General features: G+C 47.1%; 1 pseudogene; it reads left to right on the forward strand.

The window, feature by feature from the left end:
- Positions 1 to 2,860, forward strand: LOC143381557 (RNA exonuclease 5 pseudogene; annotated as a pseudogene).
- The last annotated feature ends 4,017 nt before the right edge of the window (positions 2,861 to 6,877 follow it).

Here is a 6,877-nt window from a genome sequence, read left to right on the forward strand (position 1 = left end):
ATGAAACTACTGGAAGGTAATGCACTGTAAAGGTCCCCCAAAGGCAATACGCTGGAATACAAAGGGAAGATTTGGCTGAAGTTGCAACAGGGGTCCACTGGATGCTTTGACTACATCCCTTGTCGCTTTGAAACTTACATGTCTGTTTCTCTTTTCCCCAACCTTCTCCTCCCTGATCTTCTTTGCCCTAACCTTCTCCTCCTGATTTTCTTTCCCCTACACTTCTCCTCCCTGATCTTCTCATTTTCTTTTCCCTAAACTTCTCCTCCCTGTTCTTTTCCCCCTCCCTGATCTCCTCCTCTGGGCTCTCCTTTTCCCTAATCTTTTCCTTACCTGATCTCTCCTCCCTAATCTCACTTTCTCTGAATCACCTCTATAAAAACCCCCTCCTCCTGCTGATGTGAGAACCATTGTTTCTCCCTTGCTGGTCAAGCAAGAAACCATCCTTTTTCCTTCTCAAGAACGTTTTCTCTTGCTGGATTGGCATCCAGGCAGGGACAGCTTTCTACTTTCCAAGGACAGCGTTCCACAACAAGGACTCACGTACAGGATCGTGGAGCCAGAGAAGGAGAAGACGGGGAGGCTGAACAGCCAGAGGAGACGGGTCCCCGCCTGGCTGATGGGGACGCCCGAGGTAAGGATACCCCGTTCGGATCTTGTGGACAGGCAGCCCGAGCCCAAGCCCAAGAGAGCCCGGTTGAGTGGCATCGTAATGGCTGAAAACTGTGAAATAACCCACGAACAGCTATGTGAGTTGCTCAAGTACGCGGTTCTGGCTGAACCCGTTATTGAGAGACCCAGGTGGTGCCAGCTTCTGCACGGAAAGCAACTGAGCAGAACAGTGGTGGTCATCCTTCAAGGGATGAGTCAACTCCACTTCTACAGGTTCTATTTGGAGTTTGGATTTCTCCGGAAAGCCTTCAGACACAAGTTCCGCTTGCCTCCTCCATCATCTGCTTTTCTCGCTGATGTTGTCGGGCTACCAAATCAAAGGGCTGGACATCTGCCTAAGACCATGGGAGGATCTTTACCGTCTGCCAGTACGAAACCCAAGGTCGACCTGCAGAATGACCCGGTCATTCGAAAGTATGGCTCTCAGAAGGTGGGCTTGCTGCGATGCCTTCTGACAGAGGAGGAAATGAGAACATTTGACTTTCCGTTGCCAGGTTCTCCCGGCTGTGAGAACTTTGTAACTACCAGATGTAACGCGTCTGTGACAGAGAACAGCCCTCTCTTTGGGCTGGACGGAGAAATGTGCATCACGTCCAAGGGGAGAGAACTGACACGCATCTCACTGGTTGCCGAAGGAGGCTCGTGTCTTATGGACGAGTTGGTGAAGCCGGATGAGGAGATTGTAGACTACGCCACCTGCTATTCAGGGATCACGGAGGAGATGCTGAAGCCGGTGACGACGAAACTGAAAGACGTTCAGGGGCGGTTAAAAGCACTGCTTCCTCCTGATGCGGTGTTGGTAGGGCACTCCTTAGACGTGGATCTCCGAGCACTGAACATGATCCACCCATATGTTATCGACACCTCGTTGCTTTATGCCAGGGAGCGGGGCAGAAGATTCAAGCTAAAGTTCTTAGCCAAGGCTATTTTGGGAAAGGACATTCAACGTTCGGAAAGGGACGGTCACGATCCCACAGAGGACCCTACCGCGACCCTTGAATTGGCTCAATTCTTCCTCAAGTATGGCCCAAAGAAGACGGCAGAACTCAATCTGGAGGCGCTGTGGAGAGCCCAAGACCCAAGAAATGTCAGAGAAAAGTTCCAAAGTTACAGCTACAGAGGTGCTTTAAGTTGTTTCGATTCGGTGCATCAGAAGCTCCTTTTTGTATCCCGAGAGACAGATGATATTGAGCTCCCTTCCCCTGAAGATTGTGAAAGTGTCAGGTGCCTTTCCAACAGAGAGGTCTTTGAGCAGGCCAGAAGGCAAGTGCGCCTGTACCCCTTCAGCATTATTCGGTTCTCTTTGGAGCCTTTTTCACCTCTCGTCACTGAGGAAGTGGACAAAAGGATGCGGATCAAGTGGACAGAGATGTCAACTATCTATGCTGGGCCACTGAGCAAAGATTGCAACCTGAGTGCTCTGAAGAGGCTGTTTAGGAGCTTCGGCCCAGTTCGCGCAATGACTGCTGTCCTGGAAACGCATCAGCCTCATCTCTCTGTAGAGTATGAAGTCCTGGAAGCTGCCCAGCTGGCCATCGAGAGCTTGAATGGCGTTCTGGTGGAAGGTGTATACATAAAGGTACAGAGACCTGTGACAGAGCTCACTCTCGACTGCGACACACTCGTTAGGGAGCTGGAACTAGATTCTGAGAACCGAGCCACTATTTACCTGTCCGGAGTTAGTAAAGATTTCTTAGGACATACTCAGGAACTGCCGAACCTCTTTGGTGGCCTGGAAGCTGTGATCGTGCCTCCAGATGCTCAAAGCGGAAGACAGGAAAAATACTGTTTCCTGAAGTTCAAAACTTCTGGCAACGCCCAGAGGGCCCTCCATGTCCTCACAGGCAAGGACTGGAAGCTGAAAGGCAGGCAGGCCCTAACCCCCAGGCACCTGCACGCGTGGCTTAGGGGCTCACCACCTGAATCAAGAAGGCCCGCAGGTCTCAGAGCGAGACCTCCTCCCTCGGAGCGGGAGACCTTGCAGAACTCGAAGGCGGAAAACGCAAAGAGGGCAGCCTGGCGTTGGAGCCGCAAGATTGGAAGGCTCTACCGAAGCCTGAGCCCGGGCACCCTTTGCGTCATCCTCCTGCCAGGAACCACGAGCCCTCATGGATCTCTCTCTGGCCTGGGACTCATGGGAATAAAAGATGAAGAAGAGGAAAGCACCGGCCCAAGCATGGGTTTGTGAGTCTCATCCTTCCTGGGCGATGGTGGAGAAGACGGGTCAGGCTGCAGCTTCTCCAAGAGACTGCTGGGCCTCTTGGTTCAGTGGACGGCTTTGTGTGGGAAGTTGGTGTGCCGGCTAACGGGTCTAATCCATTGACATGGCATGCACAGGTTTTCGATAAATGCCTAAAATTCAAGCCTTCCTCATCTTAAGACAGGGTGGGTGGGGGGAAGTGGGAGACTAAATCAAAAAAAGACGCCACACTGTGCCCCATGAGTCTGTACAATTACTATGTGCCAATTGAAAAAAAAAAATTTATATAATTTTATATATGATTAAAAATAAAGTAAAATGGAAACAAAATAAATACAACTTATAATTAAACCAAAATAAATGTAAACGTGTTTGATATCTCGAGACGTTTAAAATTCTACTCATGCTATGTGACATTTTAAAAGTGTGATGGGATGGGATCTGAGTGGAGCGAATGAGCCCGGTGGTTATGTGGTTGAGTCTCGGAAACTGGTAAGGCTTGCAGCGTGGCTGACCAGCTAACTGAAGGGCAGATTGCAGAATTCAAAGAAGCTTTCCCACTCCTTGACAGGAACGGGGATGGAACTGTACTAGACTAACAAAGGAATTGGGAAGTGTAATGAGACGGTCTCTTGGGTGGAATCCCACAGAAGTCGAGTTTCAGGACGCGATTAAGGGAGTAGCTGCTGGTGGTAATGGCAAAATTGACTTCCCTGAATTTCTGACAATGATGGCAAGAAAAAAGAAACACAGACACAAGTAGGGCACGATGTAACATGTGGGGCATGTTGCATCGGAAAGGAGGAAAGCGAACTTACTGCCCTCTTCCGGGTGGGTCCTGGGGCCACCTGTGGCTAAGAAAGCGCCTGGGGATCAGCCAGAAGGCGTTGCCTGGGTTGTGAGGAAAAACCAGACGACCTCTAGGATAGGCTCAGAACCCTTTAGCTCTCTGGACAGCTCGGGTCTCCCATTATGGCCAGTGAGATGGGTGTACACGTGAACTCACCCCACCCTGCTGACCTTTGTCCTGATTGGCTCCTGTGCCTTGTATTAGCTGTGTGTGTTTTCTCAATAAACTGAGATCCTGCTTTGACTGGTCTCCCTGGCTTGTCTGATTGTCCTCCCGTGGGGAAGGGCTGGGTGCTGGGGAAGGGGGGGCGCGGCGGTCAGTCGGCCCTTCCTTTCTTGGTTCCTCATGGTCAGGGCGTGCTCTGTGACCATGCAGGTCAGGAGGGAAGCGGGTGGGGTGGGGTGGGGCTAAAACCCCCCGACATCTGGCGCCCAACGTGGGGCATTAAGAAGTCGGTTCACCAAAAGTGATACTCCTATCCCCAAGCCAAGCCAAGAGAGTTTTGAGGTAGGGGTCTCCCCGGAAAGATGGGGCAATCTCACACTAAGTACGGCGACCAGTTTTGGGAAACCCTTGTTGAGGATCGACTTTGGTCGCAGCGAGTCAGTCCTCTCACTGCCCGGGAGGAGAAAGGCTTAAAACCTCACTCTGACAATGGCCTCCTAGACCCTTCTGGTGCCTGGCCTGGTCCTCTGGGTCCCGCACCAAGTGCTCTGGTCCTGGAACATGCGGTAGACAAGTCGGGAAGGGGAGCGGCCTATGCCTATGTTGTCACCCCTCCTTCAAGGAAATTCTCCACCCTCTTGTGCAAACCTGGAAAAGCTGGTTAAGCTGCCTTCTTGCAACACCAGTGATGACTCACCCCCATTGTGTACGGCCCTGTCTTGTTAAGACCAGCGATGAGATGACTCACCCCCATTGTGTATAGATTTCTTGGTAAATGCTAACCCTGGGGCAATAGACAGGCCTTATGGTATTCCTGGGAGGCCCAAGATTTATTTACAGAAGCTCAATTCACAGTAGCTAAACTATGGAACCAACCTAGGTTGGATAAAGAAAATGTGGTATATAATATTTGATGGAATATCACTCAGTTTTAAAGAAGAAGGGAATTATGGTATTTCCGGGTAAATGGACGGAGTTGGAGAATATCATGCTAAGCGAAATAAGCCAGGCCCATAAAACCAAAGGCCGAATGCGTTCTCTGATATGTGGATGCTAATTCACAGTCAGGGCCAAGGTGCTAGGGAAGAATAAAGTTACTTTAGATTAGGTAGAAGAGAGTGAAGGCAGGGGAAGGATATAGAGATAGGAAAGTTAGTAGAATGAAACAGACATTATTACCTCACTTACACATATGACTGCATGAGCAATGTGATCTGACAACGTGTACAAGGAGAAAAATGAGAAATTAGACCCTATTTATTTATGATATATCAAAATGCATAATTGCATTCTACTGTCATGTATAACTAATTAAAGCAGATTTTAACGATTTTTTTTCAAAAAAGAAAATTCTACTCATTCAAGAAAGAAATCCATAGTCACTGCCCTCTTTTTTGACAAAATTTATTGACAAAATACATGTGGTCAGTTACGCTTAAGTTGCATAACATGATATTTTGCTATACGTAAATGCTGTGAAATAATAGCTCAAATCATCTGACATATCTATCACTTCAGAATAGTTAACATTTTCTTTTCTTTGTTCGATTTTTGTGGTGAGAACACCTACGGTCTACCAATCAAGGAAAGTCCAGGACCAGATCGATTCTCAGCCGAGCTCTATAAGACCTGCCAAGGAGAATTAACACCAGTACTGCTCAAAACGTTTCGTGGAATATGAAAAGGAGAGAACCCTTCCAATCTCATTCTCTGAAGCTGATATCACTCTGATACCAAAACCATACAAACACACATCAAGGAAAGAAAACTTCATACCAATATCCACGGTGAACATCGATACAAAAATTCTCAGTACAATTCCGGCAAATAGCATATAGAAACATATTAAAAAGATAGTGTGCCACAATCAAGTGGGGTTCATATACAGAAATCAATAAACATAATTCATCACATCAATATACTTAAAAACAAGAATAGTATGATCATCTCAATAGAGGCAGATAAAGCATTTGACAAATACAGCACCCTTCGTGTTCAAAACACTAGAAAAACTAGGAATAGAAGGAACAGACCTCAACCTCATAAAAGCTATCCATGCAAAACCCAAGGACAGCATCATCCTAAACAGAGAAAAATTGAAAGCATTCCCTCTAAAAACTGGAACAAGGATGTCCTCTTTCAAATGAGTAGACTTTGCTAAGGCACTTTAACATGTCTCCAAACACCAGAGGAAAAATCACTGAGAACGCTGCGCCTACCTCAACTAATTTTTTCAGAACTTCCTGCCACCCGCTTTCTGCCTAGCTGGCCTCCATATCTAGCAAGGTCCCTAGCTCTGGGCGGTATCCACATTCATGACTCCTCCTATGCCCCTTGCTTACATGACACTGCCCAGATCCTGCCTGTGTCTGTCCTGAAGGTCCAGTTAGAGGCTCAGAACCAGCCCAAGGTCGGGACTCCGTTGCAATAAAGCAGTGCTGGCAGATAAGTATTTGCAAAACACAGCCACAATCAGGTGAGTCATCTGCTCAGTGGCTAACTCCATCAAGGGGCTTCCTGCATCTCTGGACCTAGCTGTATTGTAAGCATGAGCCAAAAAGAGATCTATGCTATTTTCTTGTAAAGCCTGATTCAAATGCTCTTCTCTGTTTTGGTTTTACTGCTTTTCATCCTTATGTTTTAATGTTATGAGTGTAGATGATAAATATTTAAACAGGATGTATATAAGGTTAACAAAAAAAAAAAAAAAAAAGTCTCCTTCCATCACTTCCTCACTTTCACAGAAGCAATAATGGTACCAGTTCCAGAAATGTTCACTGCATCCATAAGTACATCTCTGCATACATACATCCTCTCATTTTCAATAAATAGCGCTGTGTACACCCTTCTCCCCTTGGTTCTCGTCACCTGATATCTTAGAGATTGTCTTACCTCAGTGGACATGTAGTTTTTCTCATTCTTCTTAGCAGTCATACTATATTCCGTTATGAAATGTATCATAATTTTTTTCTATATTTCGCTTACTTTAG

Source organism: Callospermophilus lateralis, chromosome 15, assembly GCF_048772815.1.
Source record: "Callospermophilus lateralis isolate mCalLat2 chromosome 15, mCalLat2.hap1, whole genome shotgun sequence".
NCBI classification, from domain to species: Eukaryota; Metazoa; Chordata; class Mammalia; order Rodentia; family Sciuridae; genus Callospermophilus; species Callospermophilus lateralis.